This window comes from Erythrolamprus reginae, chromosome Z (assembly GCF_031021105.1).
Source record: "Erythrolamprus reginae isolate rEryReg1 chromosome Z, rEryReg1.hap1, whole genome shotgun sequence".
NCBI lineage: Eukaryota > Metazoa > Chordata > Lepidosauria > Squamata > Dipsadidae > Erythrolamprus > Erythrolamprus reginae.
Genome location: NC_091963.1, coordinates 70,891,727 through 70,903,958, shown reverse-complemented (window position 1 = coordinate 70,903,958; position 12,232 = coordinate 70,891,727). Strand labels below are relative to the sequence as shown.

At 41.5% G+C, this 12,232-nt stretch overlaps 1 protein-coding gene across 9 annotated transcripts in view; it reads right to left on the bottom strand.

The window, feature by feature from the left end:
• The window catches only part of NT5C3A (5'-nucleotidase, cytosolic IIIA), a 186,841-nt gene that overhangs the window by 104,954 nt on the left and 69,655 nt on the right, over nt 1-12,232 (bottom strand). The gene's annotated exons all lie outside the window — the stretch shown is intronic.

Genomic DNA, 12,232 nt, shown 5'->3' with positions numbered 1-12,232 from the left:
ACAGCTTGAGCCCAGGGCCATAGTTACACTCGTCACCAATACCTTGGGTTGAGCTTATGGAGCCTGAAGAAGGGATCGTTATTGAGCAACGATCCCTCCTTCCCCTGGAACGGCTAGCTCCATGGCTCCCACCATAACTGCCTCTCCCCAGCAGGACCGGTATGTTCCGACTCTCTGTCACCCCTGAGATAGTTGCCCCCTCCCCTCCTGCCTCTCCAGCATCAGGTGTGCCAAATACTCAATTCATACCATATGCATTCACTTCATCCACAGCATAATCCCACCCACCCCACTCACCCCAGCCATCCCATTCACCCCCATTCCATCCACTCCATTCATTCCAATAGTCATAAACATCCATCACTAAAAAACCCCCAATAATTAATTAAAACTATAATTAATTAAAACACTAATAAAATAATCCCCTTCACTCTATCAGTCACAGACATATAATTAACCCCCCTAAAATTAGCTAAAACTGTAAACATAAAACATAAAAACATAGACAAAAATAGTATAGGAAATTATTAAATTGGCTGATAGTTCTTGGTTAGTTTTAACAAGGTCCAATGCCAATGTACAATTAATCAGCAGTTCTTAAAAACAATCAACAGCAAGATGGTGCCAACCTCCAGGCCAGCTGAGTTCTAAAATTTCTAGCAGAGTCCGGCATAGCAGTCCAAGTAACCAAATGTCTGAATCTCTGGGCAAGAATAACCACTGCAATGCTGGCTTCTGCCACCAGCCAGCATCCCCAGTCCATGTCCATATGGTTTGGCTGTTTTTACCTCGGACTTCTCTATCTTTGCCTCCCTCCTGGTTCCTATCAGTCACTCCAGTCACCCCCAAATGTCCGCTGCTCTTCTCAGGCGGCATCTCCAGTTCTCCCACACAATTCTCTGCACTCCACGTTTTTGTAGCCTCGCAATAGTCGCTCCTGATTCAATCTTGTAATCAACCTCCATTCCAATGGACCCTCCAACGCCAGGCGCCCCCACCATTCGGCACCACAGCGCCTCGGGACCACCTGGTTCGGTGGCGAAGATCCGGTTGTTTTGCTCAGTTCTCTGTTTTCTCCTGATGTTATATCCACTCAAAAAGCAACGGATGGCAAGCGGATGGCAAGCAACGGCAAGCAGGCAGGCAAGCAGGCAGGCAAATGACAGGCGGCTCTGTTTTAGTTGACAGCCGCCATTTTCCATGAAGAAAGGATGATATCAGCATTGTTTTGGAACAGAGGAACTTTGCCGAGACATGGTTACATAATTTGGCAAGAGAATAAATTTTCATACACTGGGTTTTTTTTTCTTCCTATCAGAGATAGGTTGGAGCTAGATTTGGAGCTACATTTTGAGAAAGAATTATGGAGTGGAAATATGTTTGACAATAATAACAGCACTTTTAAGGAAAAAGATTTAAAGATGATACAATTCTATTTCTTATAAGAACTAAAAATATACAATAAGATGTAATGATACAAAGATGTAATGATGTAAAGATGTTAATTAATTTAATTTTCAATTTGTTTAGATTACAAGGAAACTATTATGACAAAGGGAATGAATTTTGGGTTGGAGATAGAATGGTTTGATGGAGGGGGAATTAATTAAAGTGAAAAAAGTTACTTACGTTACATATAATGTTCAATTAAGATATTTTTGGATTTATAAAATTATTTTCTGGGTAAAATCTTAATATAAATTTTGAAATAGTGAAATAATATAAAAATGGAAATGGAAATTTGTTATGCTTTTCTAGGGATGATTAATATTAAGGGTTAGTATAACTATAGTGCTTTAAATAATGGAAGGAGAGGTGTGGTGTGGAGGTAGCGTTGGGAAAAATAAAATAATAATTGGAATGAAAGGTACAGTTAATAGGTTTTTACTATGAATAATTAATATGGAATAAGAAAGGATCATAGAATTAATAATGGAATTAATCTAGGTGGCTGAATAATGAATTGAATTATATATAATATATAGAAACTGAATTTTGATATTGAATTTCTTGAATTAGAATTATAAGAATTATGGAAATATAAGATAAGGAGGATTATGTTTGATTTTTTTTTTTAAGAAAGAGAAACTATGTCAGTGGTAACTATTGATTATAGAATTTATGGAACTACAGAAAATACAGATTATAATTTAGAAAGTGTACTATGATGATTATCAATTTATGATAATTAACTTGGACTAAGGAAGGGGAACTTTTCTTTTTATGTATTGGGATCAATATATTTAGAGTAGGGCATGATGATTTCGCTGGGTATGTTACAGCAGGGCACGAAGATTCAGCTGGGTATGCAGCAATATACTTAGAAGTTCATTCCAATGGGTTATTAGAGGGTTTTTTTCTTTTCTCCTCTCTTTTTCTCTTCCTTTTTTTAAAGAAATGGGGCATGATGACTCCAATGGTTTTACAGTGATATAACTAGAGTAGGGCATGATGATTCCGCTGGGTTTGCAGTGATATAACTAGAAATAGGGCACATGGATTCTGCTGGGTATACAGCGATAAAATTAGAATAGGGTATAATTATTTCACAGGATATAGATAATGGAGAAGATTAGGATGAATTCATTTGTTACTAAATTTATGGTTTTGTGGTTTAGAATGGGCTGGAGAATTTTAGTGGTCCATGGGTGAACTTTAAGGTTTTGTAAGTTTTGATGGTATTATTTTGATTTACTTGGGAGGTTGGTAAGAGGAAGAGGAAAGATCCTTTTTCTTTGTCTATTTTTCTTCCCTTTTTTTTGTTTGGTCTTTTCTTTTTCTCTTTTTGTGTTATTTCTTTTTCCACACTTTCCCTTTTCTTTTATTCTTTCTTTTTATCTTTAAATTTTATGCTTTTGTTTTTTTATAATTCCTATATAAAGGAATTATTATTAATTAGGTTTAGTAATTTGGCTAATTTGGCGATACTATTCGGCTTTTCCCACCCTGATTTCGTTATTGGATGTTTTTGGGTTTTTTTCTTTAGAGATTCTTTTTTAATGGGCATTTACTACTAAAAAAGGTTAATAAATATACATAAAAAATGATATTTGAATAAAATATCAAAAATTGAGAAATTTGAATTACTATAGCCTAATTAATTTAAGGTGATTAAAATCTGAAACAGCTTAAAAGGTGTATTGGTTAATAGTGTATTAGTATAATAAGAAACTTGAGCAGCTATTTTTTGTTTAGATGTCAAAAGTAAAGGAGGTAGCTTTGGATTTGTATACCATAATTTTAAAATTGATTTATTGTGAAGCAATTTAATGTTGTTGGTATTCTATATTGTATTGTGATTGGAGAGAAAAATTAAAAACTTCTTTGCCAGAAAAAAAATACAAATACAATACAAATCACTAGGACCATATGGATTACTTCCCAGAGTTCTAAAAGACCTGGCAGATGTCATCGCAGAACTATTGCACTACATCTTTCAAAAATCCTGGAACACCAGGGAACTACCAGAGGACTGGAGAAGAGCTGATGTGTTTCCCATCTTCAAAAAGGGAAAAACAAAAACAAAACCCAGACCCAGGAAACTACAGACCAATCAGCCTAACATCAATACCTAGGAAGACACTAGAAAAGATAATAAAAAAACAGATCTACCAACACCTAGAATAAAGTAATAACTAGTAGCCAACATGGCTGTGTTAAAAACAGATCACATCAAACTAATCTTATTTAATTCTTCAACACAATGACTAAATTAGTAGACAAAATAGCATGGTCATAATATTTATTTTTATTTGTTTTGTCAAGTAGGTATTGGTGTACAAAGATATAACAATGTTTATATACATGATACTAGTATGAGAGAAACACTAGGAGAGGGGACGGAAGGCACGCTACTGCACTTATACATGCCCCTAAAGTAAGTTTAAAGTATAGATTTGGGATTGCAGAAGGATTTGACTATCAGGAAGGAACACAATCCCAGGACTCTATCATATTATGTCTTCTGGAAATTGTTTGAATTATGATTATAGAAAGCCATTGTCTTAATTAAAGAGCATCAGACTAGTCCCTTTTGCTTTGTTTACATCATAAAACAGAGAGATATATACTTAGTGAAAAGTCAGGACTCCGGTGGTTAAAACAGAACTGGTTTATTCATTACGAGATAAAATACAAGCACTGGAACAGCAGTTTTCCGAATGAGGGCAACGGCTAATCCGTTGCCCTATTTATACTCTTTTAAAACGGCGGGTTTTCTTTAACTGACAACGATTTAACCTTCGCGGCTATTTTCTAAATAGCCGCGTCTTAACCAATCACAGAATTTCTGTGAATATTTTTTAAACGAACACAACACCCGTCCCTCTTTAGATGAGACCATGATTATGTGTTAATCCACGTCACATAGTCCTGTAAGCGGATTGGCGGCTTTACAGATCTCTGGGACCTGCGCAGTTCATTTTGCTGGGAGCTGCTTGCCTGGACGGCCGGCTCCGTTGCTCCGCTAAGGCTAGTCTCTGACGGGCCTGGTTGCGATGATGCATTTTGATCTTCGCCGGCCGCCAGGGGCAACAGGCAGCCATCGCTGGAGTCTCGAAGTGGTTCTGGTAAGTCCTCTATTGGTTTTTCTATAGTAGGCAAAATGTCTGAGTTAGTTTTAATTCTTTTGCGTAGTTGATCGACATGCCGATGCCAACTGCGCCCATCTGTTAATATTATGATATATGTTTTTAACCCAGTTTTCTCTAATACCGTTCCTTCTTTCCATTTATCCTTTGAATCATAGTCTTTAGCGTAAATTAAATCCCCAATGTTAAACTGTCTCTCGCTTTGTAATTTAACTTCTTTTTGGTCATTTTGGTAATTTGGGTGAATTCTGTCTAATTTAGAGCGGAGATTTCTGCCCATTAAAAGTTCTGCCGGGCTTTTGTTCGTGGACGCTGATGGTGTTATGTGCTGAATAGTTAGGAATTCATCGATTTGTTGTTGCCAATCTCCTAATGGTGCTTTGTTTAATGCTTCCTTTGTGGTTCTAACCATTCGTTCTGCTTGCCCATTCGCTTGGGGAAAATGAGGTGAAGTGAGCACATGTTTTATGCCCAGGTCTGCAAGAAATAGTTCCATTTGACGGGCTGTTAACTGGGGCCCGTTGTCAGAGACCAAAATGTCTGGGATGCCATGTGTGGCAAACATTTTCCTTAATGCCTTTATGGTTGCGCTAGTAGTTGTAGATGCCATGAGTTCAATTTCCAGCCATTTGGAGTATGCATCTACAACTAGTAAAAAGGATTGGCCCCTGATTGGTCCCGCAAAGTCAATATGTATTCTGGACCAGGGCCCTCTTGGTGTTGGCCACTCTGATGGTGTGGCTTTTGGTGGGTTGGGTCTTGTTCTCTGGCAGGGTGCACAACCACCAACCCATGATTCTATGTCCCTGTCCAACCCAGGCCACCATAAATGACTTCTGGCAATAGTTTTCATTTTGACTATTCCTGGGTGACCTATATGCAATAACTGCAATGCTTGCTTCTGTAAGGATTTTGGAATAACAACCCTGTCTCCCCATAATATACAATCTTTTAACACATTTAATTCAAGCTGTCTGTTCTTAAAGGGTTGAAATTGATTTGATTGCTGATCATTTGGCCATCCTTTTAATATCCATTGTTTAATATGTTTTAAAATTGGGTCTACTTGTGTCTGATTGGCTATTTCTGTCGCTGTTAATAAATTTTGTTTACTAGTTTCAATTAATAAAATGCTTGAGGCAGGGGCAGGATCACTGACCAATTCTGTTTGGGGGCACCTGCTTAATGCATCGGCATTCCCTATATCTTTCCCCCCCCTGTGGATTAAAGTATAATTGTAAGCGGCAAGGAAAATAGCCCATCGAGTCATGCGAGGGGAGAGAAAGGCGGGAGTTTGTTTGTTTCCCGCCAAAATGCCTGAAAGAGGTTTATGGTCTGTAATTAAAGTAAAGGAGCGACCACAGAGGTAGTAATGAAATCGTTTAACTCCAGCCACAAGGGCTAGCGCCTCTTTGTCGAGTTGGGAATAATTTCTTTCAGCTGAAGAGAGAGTTTTAGAGTAATAGGCTATTGGGGCTTCTGTGCCGTCTGGAAAATTATGGCTGAGGACAGCTCCTATGCCGAACGGTGAAGCGTCGCAAGTTAAGGATAAAGGCATAGCTACATTATATTGTACTAAAACACTGTTTGATGAAAGTAAATTTTTTACTGCGGTAAAAGCGGCTTGTTCTTTTGGTCCCCACGTCCAGGCAGAGTCTTTCTTTAGAAGGTTATGTAGCGGTTCTGCCACCGTCGCTTTCTGTTTAAGAAAGACGGAATAAAAGTTAAGGAGTCCTAGGAATGCTTGCAAATCTGTCTTATTTGATGGGGTGGGAGCATTTCTTATAGCATCAACTTTGTCATTTGTGGGGTGAATTCCAAATCTATCTATTGTAAAGCCCAAGAATTCTACATTGGGAACTGCCCAGGAACATTTGTCTGCTTTTAAATGGAGTCCTGTTTCTTTAAATTTAGTTAAAACGCGCCTGATTCTATCCCACAATTCTGATTTGGATGTGGCTGATATTAATACGTCGTCGAAATATGGGACGACCCCTGGGCTATTATTTAAAATTCGTTCCATGAGACCTTGAAAGATGCCAGGGGCGGTAGAGACTCCAAACTGGAGCCGAGTGCATTTAAAGGCACCTCTGTGCGTTACAATCGTCTGGGCCTCAGAGGTGTTTTGATCAACGGGAAGCTGCTGATATGCCTGGGCCAGGTCCAACTTCGCAAAGATGGACCCATTTCCTAATGTGTGCAAGAGTTGTTGCACGACTGGGATTGGGTAGGCATTATGCTGTAAGGCTTTATTTATTGTGGCTTTATAATCTGCGCAAATTCTAATAGATCCATCCGGTTTAACGGGGGTTACGATAGGAGTTTCCCATTTAGCATGATCAGTGGGAATCAAGATGCCCTGAGCTATTAATTTGTCCAATTGTTCATCCACTTTAGGCAAAAGTGGGATGGGAATTCTGCGGGGCTTTAGACGGATGGGAGAAATGTTTGGGTCCAGATTAAATGAAATGGGGCTGCCTGTATATTTACCCAGTGTGCTAGAAAAAACTTCGGGAAATTCTTTCAATAAGTCATTTGAGTCAAGGGGTTGCAACCATTTAAGTCCCAATAATGTGTGTTTAGGACCGTCAACCACTATGAGAGGTAAAAACCCTTGAAACTTTTTAAAAGCAATAGGCACATTTAAACATCCTAATACTGGAATCTTATGTCCCTGAAAATCACTCAAACCCGGTTCCCATGGTTCTAAGTCAGTCTCTTTTACACGAGGTAAATATAATTTAAGTTTTCCCCAAGGCATTATGGAATGTCTGGAGCCGGTGTCCAATTCCATTTCGCAGGGACGGCCGTTGAGGAAAAGAGAAACAAATAGCTTGTTTTCCGCAGTGGGGAAATTGAAGTTTACAGAAGAAGGGCAGTTACCTCGTTGGTTTGAAGAGTGAGAGTTGTCAGCCGGGCGGGAAACGTTGCGTGAAAACGGCGGTCGTCGATTCCTTGGTGAGAAGTACGGTCGTTGGTTTTGCGGATTTTCCGGAGTTGGGTTGGCGGCGCGGCAGACTTCAGCGATGTGGCCGCGGCGCTGGCAACGGCGACAATAGGCGTCCTTGAAATGGCAGCGAAAACGTGGGTGATTTCCGTTGCAGCCGGCGCATCTGTCTGAACGGGGTGTCTCTTTGGCGTCGTGGTCGGAAGCTCTTCGGATTTGGAGGCAGGAGTCGTCTGGAGTGGTGGTTTCCAGGTGTTTCTCATCGGGAGAGCAGGCGTGCCAAGTCGATTCATCGGGGATGTGATGAACGGTTGGTGTTGCGCGTTTAATCTCGGCAACAGATGTTTCAGATACCTCGGAGGCTTTTGCTGCCTTAAGAATGTCTTGGAGGGAGGCATCCTCATCCACTAGATATTTCTTCTGTAGTGTGATGTTGGTTAGTCCGAAAATGAGGCGGTCAATCAACTGTTCCTCCGGATCCTTGTATTTGCATTTTGGAAGGAGTGCGCGGAGGCGAGTAATGAAATCGTTGGTAGATTCTCCGTCCGCTTGCTGCATTTGTGCGAATTGGTGGCGGTATACGCGGACAGGAGTTGTCGGCTGGTAATGTGCGGCGAGTTTTGCTTGTAGAGCTGACCATGCGATGGTTTCCAGAGTGTCTGGGTCAACGAGCGTAGAGGCTAAGCTGTAGACTTCTGTGCCGCAATAAGCGAGGAATATAGCTTTCTTTCTCTCATCATCGGCGTCATGTAGATTGCTCGCTTTGAGGAAAAATGTGAATTTGGACATGTACGAGGTCCAAGCTTCCGTTTCGGAGTTGAATACTGGCGGTGGTGGAGCCATGGCCGAGTTCATGGCTGCGTTCGCGGGAGTTCGACCTCCTCGTCGCCACTGAAAAGTCAGGACTCCGGTGGTTAAAACAGAACTGGTTTATTCATTACGAGATAAAATACAAGCACTGGAACAGCAGTTTTCCGAATGAGGGCAACGGCTAATCCGTTGCCCTATTTATACTCTTTTAAAACGGCGGGTTTTCTTTAACTGACAACGATTTAACCTTCGCGGCTATTTTCTAAATAGCCGCGTCTTAACCAATCACAGAATTTCTGTGAATATTTTTTAAACGAACACAACACTTAGACTTTAGCAAGGCATTCGACAAACTAGACCACAACTGGCTGACAAACTGTACTCAACAAGTAGTCCTTAATGGGTCTAAGTCTACATGGAGAGAAGTATGCAATGGGGTACCACAAGATTCTATTTTAGGCCCAGTACCCATCAATAAATTCTTAAATGACTTAGATGAGGGAATAGAAGGGGAACTTACCAAATTTGCAGTTGAAACTAAGCTGGCAAGAACAGTTAACACCCTAGAAGACAGACTCAAGATTCAGATGGATCTTGACAGACTTGATGGAACACTAGACCCTATCTAATAAAATGAAATTCAATGTAGAGAATAGTAAAGACCTACACTTAGGCAAGAAAAACCAAAAGTACATAGAAAAGGCACAAAAGAGAGCAACCAGGATGATTAGGGTGATAGAGACTAAAATATATGAAGAATGGTTACAGAAACTGGGCATGGCTAGTCTAGTGAAGAGAAGGATCAAGGGAGCTATGATAGCAGTGTCCCCCAATATTTGAATGGCTGCCACAGAGGAGGGGGTCAACCTATTTTTCAAAGCACCTGAAGGCCAGACAAGGAATAATGGATGGAAACTGATCAAGGAGAGATTCAATCTAGAAATATCGAGAAATTTTCTGACAGAACAATCAACCAATGGAACAGCTTGCCTTCGGAAGTTGTGGAATCTTCATTGCTTGACACTTTCAAGAAGAGATTGGACTGCCATTTGTCAGAAATCATGTAGGGTTTCCTGCTTGAACGAGGGTTGGATTGATAATCTATAAGGCCCCTTCCAACTCTGTTAATCTGTTAAACCTGATATGATATACTGCGAGAAATCATTTATTAGTAATTAAGCTTTGTTATTGGCTTCTGCTTATATTATTGTATACATTAGTTGTTAGGAACTAATTTTGGCTTAGTAAATTGTAACCTTTAGTGCAAAGCTTGTGTGTCTCACTTCTGCTCTTTGCTTCAAAGATAGGCAGATCTTTGAAAATATAAAAGAAATTGTTACCCAATAATATCAGGCCCTATAGGTAAAGGAACTAGATCAGTGGTTCTCAACCTTTCTAATGCCACGACTTCTTAATTAATGTTGTGGTGACCTCCAACCATACATCTAGTGCCAATTCTCCCAATAGAGCTTTAAGATGATCGGCATGAAGGTCAAAGGGACACCCCCACTGTAAATGCCTGATTGGTCAGATTGTAAAAATATGTTCCAAGGCGCCAGAATAGAAGCTTTAGTTCCTAACACCATAGAAAAATTGTCTTTTCTCCTGTGAAATGGGAGTTGCTCAACCCCCAAAGGGATCCTGACCCCCAGGTTGAGAACCACTGAACTAGAATAAGGAGTTTCATACCCCATAGAGAGTAGTATACAGCAGGGAGTTACCTGAAAACATTTTGCTGAAAAAACAACTTGGCCAAGGAGGGAATTCCCTCCTCCAAGGCTATAGGGATGAAATATAAATAAGGTAGGCAGAGACAAAGAAACCTTTGAAGATAAAGATCCGCTTCCAGTGGCAAGGTTGAGGCGATATGGAAGAAAGAGAATGATCTCCGTTCTCTCTGATTCTTTCATATTTGGAGTCTCTTTGGGGTACAGAGAGCCTGGAGAACCATGGAGGCAATGAGGTAAAAGGCAATCACCTGTTGCAACAAAAGGAAATATCTTAAAGTCAGCATGAATGTGTCTGCTATTATGAGATTGCAGATCTGAAAGCATGACAAGCCACAGCAGATGAGGATGCAAAGATATGTGTAACAGACTGTGTTATTTGAAGTAAGCAAAATATTCCAATATGTACAGAAGAAAAATGCCTGAAGAAAAGTAAACTTGTGGTTTTTGGTGAGAAAAGGAAGCTCTAATGGTAAGGAAAATCTCAAATTAAGTGACGACTTAGAGGAAAGAGCTGTGAATCAGCAAACTATAGCACCTAAGGATTGAGTGAAGAGAGACAAATAATGATAAGAGCTTTAAAGTCATTCACAAGAAAGAAAAAAGGAAACAATGAGGCTGCCTCGCATTTTCGTAAATCCCGGTGCATTGATGAGGCTGCTTAGGATGCTTCTAGTTGCGAGCAGAGTAGAGACAGACACCTTCTGCTCATTTCTCCAGCAGACAATCCCTCCGTCTGCTTCCTCCCAAGTAAAGGTCCTTGGCTTTTTCTCTTTCCCTCCCCATCCCAAATGGCAGCCCTCCCATGGCGGCGGCATTTGGCGGGCTACCCGGTTTTTTTACCCATATTTTACAGGGACGGGGCTGGAGAGGAGTGGTGGGAGGCTACAATTTGAGTTGGGGTCTCTTCAGGTTTCTGAATTGGACTGTTGAATCATTGTCTTTATCCTTAAAAGCCAGGTAGCCTGTCCAGGTCTGGCTGGGATACCTAGACGTTTAAAAGACAAGTGATTTAAAATGCCAGGGTGGGAGGAGAGCTGCTGTTTGGGATGGGGAGGGAGAGAGAAAGAGCCAAGGACCTTTACTCAGGAGCAAGCGGATAGAGGGAGGAAGCCTTGACAAAGCTAAAGGGTTTTGCCGAGTCCTTGGAAAGGAAGCACCCATCTGCAAACTCACCTTGCCTGTTTCCCAGCCAGTAAAAATGCCAGGTAGCCTGCTGAATGCTGCTGCCATGCTGGGGGGAAGAAAGATAGGAGACTCCCTCCGTCTCTGGCCTTTGGTAGTGGAGCCAAGCGCTCATGGCAGTCACTGCCTTGAGCCACCTGCGGGGCGCTGTGGGCAGGCAGCTCTAGAGGCAAAGCTGCCTAAGGACTCCATGGGCAGTGCTCTCTTTTGGCCGCTGCAGCAGAAGCGACCACGGGGGGCGGGGCAAAATGAATCGCATGCTCTCTCCCTGAAGGGAAATTACTGGCAGCTGTGCGAGCAGGCAGCCCGGGATCGAGGCCCATTCTGGGAGGGCTCTGGCACAGGAGACGCTGCAATGGGACGCTCCACACAACACCGACTGCAAGGGACTCCCATTCCTCCCCATTGTCTTAAAAGATCGCCGTAAGGCTCGCTTCTCCCACCCCCCCTCTTTCGCTGCCTTCCAAGGACTTCACTAGCCTTTCTTTATCCACCCGCCACCCTGGGGCAGCTGAGGAGAGCTCCTTGGACACACTGTTTTCTAGCAGAAGGGATGGGGGGGAGGTAAAGACCCCACACGGCAAAGCCTGGCCCCAGTTCCCTTAGGATCATCAGAGCCTGCAAACTTAAAATCGCTTGTTTTGGCTACTGCTCGTAGCAGCAGCAGTTGGGAGAGAAGTGAGAGTTCATAAGACGAAAATGGTTCGCAAGAAGAGGCAAAAAAATCCTGAACACCCGGTTCGTATCTTGAAAAGTTCGTATGAAGAGGTATTCGTAAGACGAGGTACCACCAGTACTAATCTTTGTGATGCTTCAGTTTTTCTTTTTCCTATCACTAATATAGTGATATCTTGTCTTACAAACTTAATTGGTTCCGGGACGAGGTTCTTAAGGTGAAAAGTTTGTAAGATGAAACAATGTTTCCCATAGGAATCAATGGAAAAGCGATTAATGTGTGCAAGCCCAAAATTCAC